This window comes from Siphateles boraxobius, unplaced genomic scaffold, assembly GCF_051911475.1.
Source record: "Siphateles boraxobius isolate OS27281-9 unplaced genomic scaffold, OSU_SipBor_1 8, whole genome shotgun sequence".
Taxonomy (NCBI): Eukaryota; Metazoa; Chordata; class Actinopteri; order Cypriniformes; family Leuciscidae; genus Siphateles; species Siphateles boraxobius.
In genome coordinates, this window is record NW_027509208.1 from 2,992,918 (window position 1) to 3,006,165 (window position 13,248).

At 36.9% G+C, this 13,248-nt stretch overlaps 1 long non-coding RNA gene across 1 annotated transcript; it reads right to left on the reverse strand.

Annotated features, from left to right (window-relative positions):
* Positions 1-6,813: 6,813 nt before the first annotated feature.
* On the reverse strand, positions 6,814-9,215 carry LOC143729122 (uncharacterized). The gene is made up of 2 exons (XR_013199942.1): positions 8,908-9,215; positions 6,814-7,407 (listed from the first exon to the last, which is right to left on the reverse strand). It is a non-coding gene; the product is annotated as an uncharacterized LOC143729122 (long non-coding RNA).
* Between the last annotated feature and the right edge of the window lie 4,033 nt (positions 9,216-13,248).

Consider the following 13,248-nt stretch of genomic DNA (forward strand, 5'->3'; position numbering starts at 1 on the left):
TACACAAGAGATAACACAGTCTCCTCAGACTGTCCAAAAAATTGTTGAGATACTTGTAAAAATTGCTATAATCTCACAAAGAATTATCATCAATAAGCCTGTGATGGAGGTATGTACATTTTGTATGCATGAAAGATATATATCTTTAATTTTTTTAATTAATATTATATATTATTTTATAATAATATGTATACATTATATTCGATATCCCATCTGATCAAAAATTCGATATCCCATCTGATATAAAATGGTTTCTACTAAACAATATTTTCAATTTCATTTCCAGGATTTTCTTAAAACAGTGAATGTCCTTGTTTTAGATGAAAGCAGTACATCATGGGAAAATTTGAATGTCAACAACACATCAAATGCCAGCGTTGCACTTCTGAGCGCTATTGAGAATATAAGTAACCGTCTCACAAATGGCAATTTTACAATTAAAGAAACATCTGTTGAGTTGAATAGAATTGTAACAAACAGCTCCTCATATGGTACAATATCAAGCCTGGAAAACTCATTTACTGAGATTCTGATACCACAGATTCCTGTATCCACCCCCATAACCATCATAATCTTCACAACTCTTAATAATGTCTTACCTACTCGTAATGCTTCTAATAAAAATGACGCTACTAATAATGTGCGCATCAATGGAGATGTGGTTGTTGTTAAGGTTAATGAATCACTTAACAACATTTCTTTTGCATTTGGCATTACTAATCAGTCTTTGGGAAATCCTCAGTGTGTCTTTTGGAACTTCAGTCTTAATGCATGGGATTCCACTGGATGTGAAGTAAAGCCCTCAGTGGAAACTGACAAGATAACATGTGAATGCAACCACACAACCTCTTTTTCAATCCTGATGTCCCCGTCTTATATTAAAAGTGATGTCTTGGCTTACATAACTTACATTGGTGTAGCTATTTCAATGGCCAGCTTGGTAATATGCCTCATTATTGAGACTATCGTATGGAAGTCAATGACAAGAAATGACACATCCTACATGCGACATGTGTCCATAGTCAACATTGCCGTGTCCCTGCTGATCGCAAACATCTGTTTTATCATTGGAGCCGCAGTCGCAGAACAAGAGCAGCCAACATCAGTGGGTCGCTGCAGTCCAGCGGTTTTCTTCATGCACTTTTTTTACCTGGCTCTTTTCTTCTGGATGCTAATTTCAGCGCTGTTGCTCTTTTACCGTACAGTCATGGTCTTGTCCCAAATGTCAAGGTCCACAATGATGGCCATTGCCTTCATAGTCGGTTATGGTGCACCTTTGCTCATAGCGGTCATCACTGTTGCGTCGACAGCTGGACCTCAGAATTATGTCACGAAAAAATTAGCATGCTGGCTGAACTGGAAGGAATCTAAGGCCCTGCTGGCATTTGTGATTCCAGCTCTCACTATTGTAGCCATAAACCTTGTGGTTTTGATTGTGGTTCTGTATAAGATGTTGAGGAGAGGCGTTGGTGCCACAACTCAACCAGATGAGAAACATGCCCTGGTGGTCATTGCCCGATGTGTGGCCATATTGACTCCTATCTTTGGTCTAACATGGGGATTTGGAATTGGAACCATGGTGTCCCGTGCCTTAGGCATTCATGTGGTGTTTACAATCCTCAATTCACTGCAGGTAACAGTCTGTCTTTCTATTTTGACTTTATAGGTTATATTTTCCTTTTTTAAATGCTAACTTTAAAGCAATAATTGTAACACAAATAATGCAACAATTATGATATTCTTTAATTACAACAATCCATTTTAAAGCCTTAAAAAGATGCAATAAGTTATGAGTAAGAATGTAAAATTAAACAGCATTGCATCTAGTGTTATTTACTTATGACATTTTGCTCATATTTTTGTAATATTTCTGCAGGGATTCTTTATTTTGGTGTTTGGAACGCTTTTAGACAGCAAGGTATGAATGGATTTTTTATTACTTTGCAATTTGACAAACCATTGTGTCAAATTGTGTCAATAATTGTTCAAATGATCTTATAAGCATTCGCTTCTACAGCATTGCTTTAATTAATTTTGTCACATATGGTTGCAGGTCCGTGAGGCACTGGCAGGAAGACTGTCACTAAGGAATCTTACCAGCTCTAACCGTACCAGGGTAAATGCCAACAAAACAATGCATCCGATCCATGAGTTCTTCCTAATGATAGATGTACTCAGTTTACAGCTGATATCTTAAATCTCTACATTACAGAGTACTAGTGCAGGACCATCATCTTCAAGCGGGCCGGGATTCTTTCAAAGGATGCGTATGAGAAGAAGTAAGTATTGCAACTAAAATTGATATAATTTAATATATATATATATATATATATATATATATATATATATATATATATATATATGATATGACAAGAATACTTTAAGTAACATGCAAATAATTATTTGCAGATATGTACAACGTATCTGAAGCCAGTGCTATTTCAGCAGCATCTTCAAACAGCTCTGGTGGCTCAGATACTTTTATGAATGCATAATCAGCTACTTCATTAACTATTAGTCTACTTTATTAAATATTAAACAGCCTTTTCCAAACAAGTTTTCAACACTGCAAGGTATACAGATCTAAAGTTTTAATTAATGACACTTTTTATTATAATGCTGTGATTTGCATGATTGGATGCACTTTCATTTATAACAGAAAAATTATATCAATAAGATAGATCTAGAGAAATGGTTTTATTTGTGTTTTCTGCTGTATTTGATGTTTTAATGTATTTTTTCTTTGCCACTTTAAATCATCCGTTTTCTTGTCCAGTTGATGTCATTACATATATCATGCTGTTCTACACTGTATGGATTTTCTTTTTAATACAATTTGTGTTGTTAGCTACACCAGAAATGAAATCCCTCTTTATATTACATTTATTTTGGAGTTGATTATAATGGCATTGTAGCTCTCTTGTATTGTATACTTTTTCAATGCATTTGACAATAATAATGAAATAGATCATGTTTCCAAATAATTGATTATTATTTTAAGCCATCACTGTATTAAGGTTACAGTTTCTTATTAATTTTCACAACTATTTGAGCTTGGTCAACATCACCTTGGTCAACATCATAATATAATATAATGAATATTATACAAGTATGGACTTTGATTCTGAATCCTTTGCATCTCTTTCAGTTCCTGTATACTGTATGTATTCAGCAACCTTGTTTCCCTAAAGCAAAACTAACACTTTCGATCATTACTGATGGGCATACAGTCCCAGACTCTCTCTGTACCATACAGAAACCTTACTGATTAACCACTAAAACAAGTAAGCCTAAAAGCTTTGTGAATTATAAAGATGTAGGCTACAAAATAACATGTAAAATGAATGGTTTAATTTTGCTTTTATAAATTGAGCATGCATAATATTACAGATAAATTAATTTTCCTAAGCTGATTTGTTGAGGCCCATCTGTAAGATTATGCAGATACATTTTAGATTATGCAGGATAAAAGCTGTCATGTTGTCATCACTGCTCAATTATAACACTACAATACAATACTTGTCAAATAAATAAATGAACCTCAAATAATTTAAGTTCACATGTAGAGATTGTAGAGTGATGACCCAGTATAATGAATTTCTGAAAATAAGTTAAAGGGTTATTCACCAAAAAATTAAAATCAGTCGTTACTCACCCTCATAGTTACACCACGTGGCTCAAAAGGGACACAACAAAATTGGGACACACTAGAAAGCCAACTTATAAAGCAAAACATTAGGAAAAAAGATGTGTAATGTAGCAGTCAGGCATCAGTAGTGTAATACTAAATTAATGTAATGTGCTATTGTGCATTGTAATGTGTGAAAAAAGAAACACAACCCAACAAATAATAAAAGTAAACAAATCAAGGCCACCTGCATCTGTTATCCATCTAGCTTCTTTTTAAGACCCAAATTTTTAATTTTCAATTTCAATTTATTTATAAAGCACACATAAACACAACTTCCGTTGACCAAAGTGCTGTACACAGAAAATAGCAAATTAAAAATAAAAAACAACCACAGGGCAATTGCTTCAACATTTAGTTTGCATACGACAGGTCAAATAAAAATGTCTTTAATCTCACTTTAAAGATAAGCAGGGTTGGTGCAGCTCTGATTTCTGGAGAGAGGCTGTTCCAGAGTCTAGGAGCAGCACTAGAGAAAGCCCTGTCTCCTCTAGTCTTAAGTTTTGTTCTCGGAGCCACCAGAAGGCCTAGGTTCGCAGACCTAAGAGCTCTAGGTGGTTGATGGACAGTCAATAGGTCCGTGAGGTACGATGGAGCCATCCCGTTTAACGACTTATATACTAATAATAAAACTTTAAAAGTAATTCTATGGCGCACTGGTAGCCAGTGCAAAGACTTGAGCACTGGAGTTATGTGTTCTCGTTTCCGAGTTCCTGTCAGGACTCTTGCAGCGGCATTCTGGACTATTTGGAGGCGATTAATGGATGACTCCCTTATCCCCATATAGATTGAATTACAATAGTCCAGCCTGGTAGAGAGGAAAGCATGTATAACTTTTTCTAAGTTCGAGACTGCGAGAATAGACTTAATTTTTGCCAGGGTTCGAAGCTGGTAAAAGCTTGATTTCACCACTTGATTGACCTGTCTATCCAACTTTAAGCCACTGTCCAGTACCACTCCCAGGTTTTTAACAAAAGGCTTAACATATGGTGTCAGGATACCCAGATTTATGTTTGTTGTGTCATGTACACTGGAAGGTGTAAACACTATAACCTCAGTCTTGTCCTCATTCAAACTTAAAAAATTTTGCGACATCCATGCTTTCACATCCCCAAGGCAGTTGGCCATCTTTTCTAAAGTCATTCCGCGGTTAAGAGGAAAATACATTTGAGTGTCATCTGCATAGCAGTGATAGTTCAAATCATATTTTCTAAAGATAGTACTCAGCGGAAGCATGTATAAAGAGAACAATATTGGAGCTAGTGTGGAGCCTTGTGGAATTCCACATGTTAACTTTACTGGTGCAGATCGGTAGTTATTAATATTAACTGAAAAACTCCTGTTAGTAAGGTAAGACTGGAACCACTGTAGGACTGGGCCTCTAATGCCCACTATATGTTCTAACCGTGAAATCAGGACATTATGGTCTATCGTATCAAAGTATCAGTATCAGTAGTATCAGTACTACCGAATCGCCAGAGTCAGTGGCCAAAAAAGTGTCATTAAGCACCTTAACAAGGGCCGTTTCTGTCGAATGAAATTTTTTGAAGCCAGATTGAAATATATCATAAATTTTGTTTTCATTCAAAAACGTTTCAAGCTGACATAGAACTATTGCATCTAAAATTTTAGTTAAAAATGGGAGATGTGAAATAGGTCTAAAGTTTGATAGATTGGATGGGTCTAAATTTGGCCTCTTTAGTATGGGTTGCACAGATGCATGTTTTAAACGCTCAGGGACCACTCCCAGCTCAAGGCATTTATTTACGAAGTGTAGGAGTGTCGTACTTACTACATTGAACACTTTTTTCACTAGTCGTGCAGGGATAGTGTCTAACGGTGATCCTGTAGGTTTTAGCTGCTTCACCGTGTCATTTTAAAACAGTCATTGTGATTGGTGTAAACTTACTGAGTCTTCCGGTATACTTTAACTGACCTGCGGGATTACCAGTGGTCAGCTGCAAGTTATTTCTAATACCAGCTATCTTATCTATGAAGAACGTGCAGAACCGCTCACACATGGCCACTGACTCATTTGGATAGATGGACACAGCTGGATTTGTAACAGTGTTAATGATATTAGAAAGAACTCTAGGATTATTGTGGTTCTTATCTATGAGAGTAGAAAAATAGTTTGCTTTGGCCACTTTCAACTCTTTTTGATATTTAAAAAGAGAGTCTTTAAGCATCTCATAAGAGATCTGTAATTTATCTTTTTTTCATTTCCTCACCGCCCTTCTGCATATCTGTCTCAGGGTTCGAGTAGTATTATTAACCCAGGGGTCAGGGATGGATTTTTGGTGTTTTATCCTCATAGGTGCTATGTGGTCTAAAATAGTGCTACAGGTAGAATCAAATTTATCAAATAATTCATCTGGGCTTAGTTCTGGTGAGGTGATTTCAGAATAATTAAAAAGCTCCTCATTTGGAATGGAATTTGATGAATCTGCCAAAACTCTCAAATGCTCCCTTTAACAGATACTGTTAAGCAGACTCCTTTTCATCCCTAGAGGGACATAATGCTATTTCCTAGCATTTCAAACATGGCACTGTTTGCTTTTTACTCTGATTGAATTTCAGAGACAATGCTTGAAAAACAATATTTTTACAATATATTTAATAATCTGCATCCATAATACAACAAGGGATTTTATTTATATAAAATTTGATTTTTTTCCCCCTAAGGGATACAAGGCTTGTTTCTGTTGAAATGCTTTCCACACTTCAGAATAAGGACATATTTAGAATCTTGTTTCGCTTTAAACTTGTTTAGCAGGTGACCTAATTGCAGATTTTGTTGGTGGATCATTTTACAAGGAAACCATTTCAGACTTTCATCACTTTATAGTTCCTTCCAGAGACAAGGTAGAAAGGTAACAAATCAGTGTGTTTCTTTTAAATGTTAAACTGGCTTTCTGAACTGCATTTATGGAAAGAAACGCACTACTTGTATGAAATGAACCTAAAGCCTACTGTATTATATTTGATATATGAGCTATTTTAAATAACCTAAAAATAACGTATACAGAACATCCCCTAATGTTTTTTTATTATTATTTTTATAACCATGTAAACTAACCTTCCAATTAAAATGTTGCAAATGTTTTTTGTTTTTTTTGTGTGTGTGTGTAATGACCTATAGAGCTCTGAAGTTAGTTTAATACAGCAATAAAATGTAGAAATTAGATCAATCAAAGTGCATTGTAATGATCAGATAAATCCAATCGAATTAATAATGTCAAATTTACAGATACTATATAGGGGTTGCTCTTGGGAGCACCAAACACCTGTAATTCCGGTATAAAATAGGGCTGGCATGCTTCACTCGTTTAGCTTTGTTCTTCGGAGCCGAATGTCAGTGTCTCTTATTTCAAAAAGAGAAGCAATTCATTCATCTCCCTCATGCTGCTGGATTCTGTAGCACGAGCCTGTTGTTCTGAAACATAAGCTTGTTTTTTGTTTTGTTTTTTGCCTGGCAGTGCTGTTCCAAAATTGAGAAGTCACATTTGGCAAGCCTGGTGTCACGCAGGCAGTGAAGGGATTAAACATTTGTGACAGGCTGCACAGGATCCTTGAACTCTTCACAATAATGTGGCAGCACACTCAGAATAGCAGATTTGCCATCAGCTTTATGAAGATCTGCATAGAATTGTGATAACTCTGAGTGTGTTGGTGGTCGTTTAGTGACCTTCCTGGCACAAGTCCTCAAACCAGGCCTGCTAACTGTAAGGAACTGTCAGCTTTTTGGAAATATTAATAATCAATAATATCTTGTTATTATTAATTATAAATATTTGGGTCAGTTAATTGGATTAACTTGATGTGGCTGAATTAATATTACAATCAATTAATCAGTTCTTCCAACGAACTCTTTTGATTATTAATTTATTCTAAGAAAAGGGTATCTTCCATGGCCACCGAAGAATAATTATTTCTTCGCCTGTACTTGTACTTTGAGCCAGTAGCAAAAACCGTGATCGTAAAGTGACTTGTATTGCAAGCAAAACAGAACCAAATACATATTATGTACAAGTTTTATTAACTAAATATAGATATTTATATGAATATAAATAAACTAAACAACATACACACATGAATACATAAATAGGTTAGTGATAGGATGAAATTGGAAACCGGAAGAGGGTCTATGAGAAGAACCATCAGAATTTCATTTTCACATTTCATTGAATTGAATACTTGCATTTGTAATGGGAACAATTCTTGAAGTTGTTGAAAATTGAAGTCGTTGATGGTTCCGGCAGTGTCAAGTGGAAGTTGGTTGAGCGTTCTCTTTCTCCAGGAACACATGACTGGTTTGGTCAAGGCCTGGGACTCTGTTGAGGCCACGCCGAGCACCCAGGAGAAGTGAGGATGTCGGAAGGATGGGTGATTGGAGTCGTTGTTGGTTGGAGTCTTTGTTCCAAAACTCTTGAGATTGTCCTTGGTTCTTTGTGAGAGAGTCATCTCTCTCCTGCCTGAGCCCATATCTGGTTGGAATCGAGGCCTGCTGGGCCCTGGGGCCCCCGTGGAGGGGGAGGGGGGCTCCCCAGTATCACCAGAACAGTGTTGCGGCTGGATGAAAGAACTAAGAGAGGGAGGTCACATGTGGACTGTCTCTAATAAGGCCTGGAGAAGATCCTCCCCTAAGGGTTGAACTCGACCAATCAGAAAGGGGACATGTCTGAGAGGGAAAGTGGCTCTTAGTTGATTTACGGATCTTTGTCCCATAATATGATTATACCTTCATTAATGCTAAAATAGCTATAACACATCCACACTGCATTCTAGAAGAAGGTGATGTACATCAAAGTGTGAGTCATTAAATGAGGATTATTTAGGTAGGAGGCATTATACAGGTGAGGTTACATTGATCGTTAGTTGGTTGTATACCAGGATACATACCATAATATATACCTAATAGTACACGAGACAGTAAACCATTTACACTGTTTCTTTCACAGTTTTATGCATGTTCATTTATAGATCAGTTAGTCTATGATTAATGCAGCAAAGTCTGTTTTAAAGAGGGTTTCTGTTTCATAGTCTCTCTCTTGAGTATGTGGCCACATTCCTCGGAGGTCGTAAAATCTCCTTATCATGCCCTGTAACATGACACTGTTTCTTTCACTTGTGTTTGTTCATTTGGGCTGTGTGAGGAGTTTCATAAACCTTTGTATATAATGAATAAATAGTATGTGTCTGATTGGTCCATACCCTACATAACAGTCTCAGCATTAAGAAGACAGTTGAGTGATTTCCGTGTGGCAGCAGCAGAAGTATAATCAATTTGGTGACCTACCTCACAATGTACTTTGGTTACATTACTTGGTAAGATCCAATATACAGGTTTGTCAGTGACAGTTCGCATTTCCCTGCACCAAATGGTGGCTTCAACTTTGAATAGCAGGGCCCCAGCGTGAGTGCATGTCTCTGCAATACCCATCATACATGGACAATGGGCTGAGGAAACTTCACCAGTGGATTACCCAAGCCTTCAGAGGAGCCTCACTTAGGCGCTGTGAGTGCATGACCTGTTGAACAACATTAATGTAATTAAGGATGTTGTGTAATAAATAAGTGAACAAGAGATGAGTAACTGCAGGGGCACATCAATGTCTACTCATCACAAAATACTTATCTTCCCACTGGAAGTTGTAAAACCTAAAGTTTTCAAACAAGGCTGAAAGATTATAGCTAATTTATTTTTATTAATAATCCAATTAATTAAGCCAATTGCCCATGACACAAATATTCACATAGTTGAGTATTTTAATTTTAATTGTTTTAATTAAATAATTAACAAAAACAAGAGTGACACCTTACCTTTGCAAGTACAACTGTAAAATCACAGTTTGAAGGCCTGTGGCTTAGCAGATCTTGCACCCAGACACTGCAAAATTGTTCATAAGCATCTAGGGTTTTGTAGCATTTGAACTGAGTAAGGGTGTATGCACTTAGACCAAATACGAGGTAGTTTGTAATGGATTATTTAATTAATCAACTAACATTTGTTTTCCTTGCCGGAATAACATTCACATGCTTTTGAATTTGAAATGTATGTTTCCCCTTTAGTTGAAAACTCATGACTTTGGTTGTGTGAGTGTAAAAATAACAAATATGGGAAAAGAAACTAGACAGTCTAAACTTGAAACCTTGTTATTAGTAATCAACAAAAACAGAATTTGCTCCTACCTAGCAACAGAAGAGTTTGCATATGAAGAACCAATCAAATTGTGGGGGAATTATGTAATGTTTCATGTAATTTTGCCATACCCTTATTCTATAAAAACGAAAGCCGAGTACAAATCAGCATGAAGTTTTAACTCCTACTCTCGTGTAATGGAAATCATCCACATGAAACTGACTGACATAAACTGTAACCGAGTGTCATAAAACTTTGAACTGCGTGCCACTGCCATTCCATGATAGGCTGAGGTGCCTCCTGTGTTAGCAGTTACGCTTTCTCCAATGGTAAGAGAAACAGACCCTCTCATCTCCCTAATATAAGACAATATCTGGTATAGTGATACATAGAACCGTTGGGTGAAGTGGTCATAGCCGTGTTCTATCATGAATAAAACACAACTATTGACCAATCAGAATCAAGGAATGGAACTAACCGTTTTATTCTATATTTTAAGTAACATTGTCTTGTCTAGCAGGGGCGCCAATTTGCCAATTCCCCACACAGTGAAATTATAGATAATGAAAAACCGCTTCGCGGCGCAGAGGATTTTTTTTTTAACTGCTCGTGCCGCCCCCATGTGACATGACAAAATGCCGCCCCGGGCGACTGCCTGGTTCGCCCGTGCCTAAAACCGCTACTGACAACGCTTTTGTTTTTGCCCCCATTTTTCATGAGCTGATCTAAGACTTTTTCAATGCACACAAAAGGCCTATTTCTCTCAAATATTGTTCACAAATCTGTGTTAGTGAGCACTTTTCCTTTGCCGAGATAATCTATCCACCTCACAGGTGTGGCATATCAAGATGCTGATTAGACAGCATGATTATAGCACAGGTGTGCCTTAGGCTGGCCACAATAAAAGAGCACTCTAAAATGTGCAGTTTTACTGTATTGGGGGGGGTCCAAAAACCAGTCAGTATCTAGTGTGATCTCCATTTGCCTCACGCAGTGCAACACATCTCCTTCACATAGAGTTGATCAGGTTGTTGATTGTGTCCTGTGGAATGTTGGTCCACTCCTCTTCAATGGCTGTGTGAAGTTGCTGGATATTTGCAGGACCTGGAACACGCTGTCATATACGCCGATCCATATCATCCCAAACATTCTCAATGGGTGACTGTCCGGGGCAGGCAGCAAAGATTCACGAAGAGAATAAACAGTCCAAGAATAATCCATGGGAAGACAAAAACACAGGAGAAGTTCATCAGGGAAAAACAAAACTTCGCAATGAGAGCAGCTTAAATAGTCCACTGATGCAGGTGCAAGGGTAATCAGTGCCAGGTATGTGAGAGGGAAATGTAGTTCAAAGAGGTTTAATTTTGGGGAGAGGGATCCCTCTGGTGGCGAGCAGAAGGAAACGTGTGAGTCTCATTTGTAGATCTCGAAACTGGTACGCCTCCTCACCATCCACCAAGATGGATGAGGGGCCCCAGCCACTGGTATACTCCTCCACCTCCTCCGCTCTCGGACCACCAGCGGGTTTTGAGAAGTAATGCATGAAAAGTGGGAGAGATACGATAATTTCAAGGCAGTGCAAAACGAAAAGAAACTGGTGTAATCTGTTTAAAATGATATTTTTTAATTGTACCTGTGGATCAGGAAGGTTCAGAAGGTCAAACACTGTAAGAAAGAAAAAAAAAACGGAAAAGATACTGGTAAACCACCAGTGAAAATTCAATACAGGCTTTTCTTAGAGTGAGGAATTGCATTAAAATTATAAAAATTTAGAATACAGAATTGTGAATAATTCTGTTAAAGGACAATTCTGGCAGAAAATTAACCTAGGGCTAAATAACACATGGGTACCGAGTCGACCGTTCTCTGGGATGTGTTTTCATGATAATCGAATGTACCCAGTTTTAACATTAGTTTTAGTTTAACCACAGATTAGCTTATAATGCTAGTGTATGGGGCATCGAATAAGTAAAAATAAAAATCTCTAGTTAATACCACCAACAAGGCTCAAAATAGCCCCACACTAACACGGTAACATAATTAGGGTCTCCACCTACAAACCGAAGCATTGAGAACTTTGTAATACAAACAGTTTTAAGAAGATACTTTATAAAGACAGTACACTTCGCGTACATAGGCAGGAGCCATTTTTGGAAAACAGTCTCGACCAGTCGAACCACGAACGCTGTGCTACGTACTGGTCGATAGTCACAGTTCAGCTCACGTAGCACGCGTTCGTGGTTCAACTGGTCGAGATTGTTTTCTAAAGATGGCTCCTGCCTATATACGCGAAGTGTACTGTCTACGCGAAGTATCTTCTTAAAACTGTCTGTAGACTTACAAAGTACCCAGAGAACGGTCGACTCTGTACCCTTGTGTTATTTAGCCCTAGGTTCATTTTTGGCCGGAATTGTCCTTTAAGTGCTTATGGTTACTATTGGTTAATTACTTCCTTGACAGTCTCTGTTCTAATAAGCACCAATCAACAGCAGATTTTAATTTGAATATGGGCACACAGTGTGAATTTTCTAAATGTTTGCTGTGTGCCTTTTATGTGTGTTTACACATTTAGAAGATGATCATTGCAATGTTTTTATTCTTTAATGTACAAGCTATTACTATTGTAGAAGCTGAGAATTAAAACAGAAAAGAGTTAAAAATGAATAAATGAAGTATCAATAGGAAAACAGATATTCTCATTTAGCTTTGTCACCAAAGAATGTTGTGACTTTGAATAGAATGCTACATTGCCTTTCAACATTATAAATAGAACAGGAATAGAAAATAATAGGAAATATATGAATGATTTTACCTGGTTCTTTCAATGGAATTAAACCTTTATGGGCATGTTTCCTCATTTTGAATGAGCATGCAAAACAGATACATTTCCATGGATGCTTATTTAACAAACAAATACTTATGAAGAAAACAAGACACTAATTTGCAAGTGTGTTCCCTAATAATAAATCTTTTTAAAACCTCGACTTTTATGAAATGTTTAACTAAATTTATGTAATTATGTTGAAATCATGATGAAAACATACACATTAATACTGGTACATGTTTATTATTATGCTTTTAATTCACTTATAATCATTTTTAATTGCCTTTCATAACATTATGCAACAGTCCAGATTCATGTTCTCCTCCACACAGAAATGATGAGGCGCAGTAATTTCACCTCAGGCTGAATAAACATGGTCACTGTGTGTTACCACATATTACCATAGTCATGTGTGGGTTAGATGAGCTGGATGCGATAGTGGTCAGAATAACGGGAAAACATAACAATATCACCGGGGTTTCAAACAACAAATGAAAGAAAATATACAATATTTTTATATTAGTGTTAACACCATTAAACTGAGTGCAAAGATAATTTTTCAGATTGGAAATATCAAAATTCAGGGTTTTACTT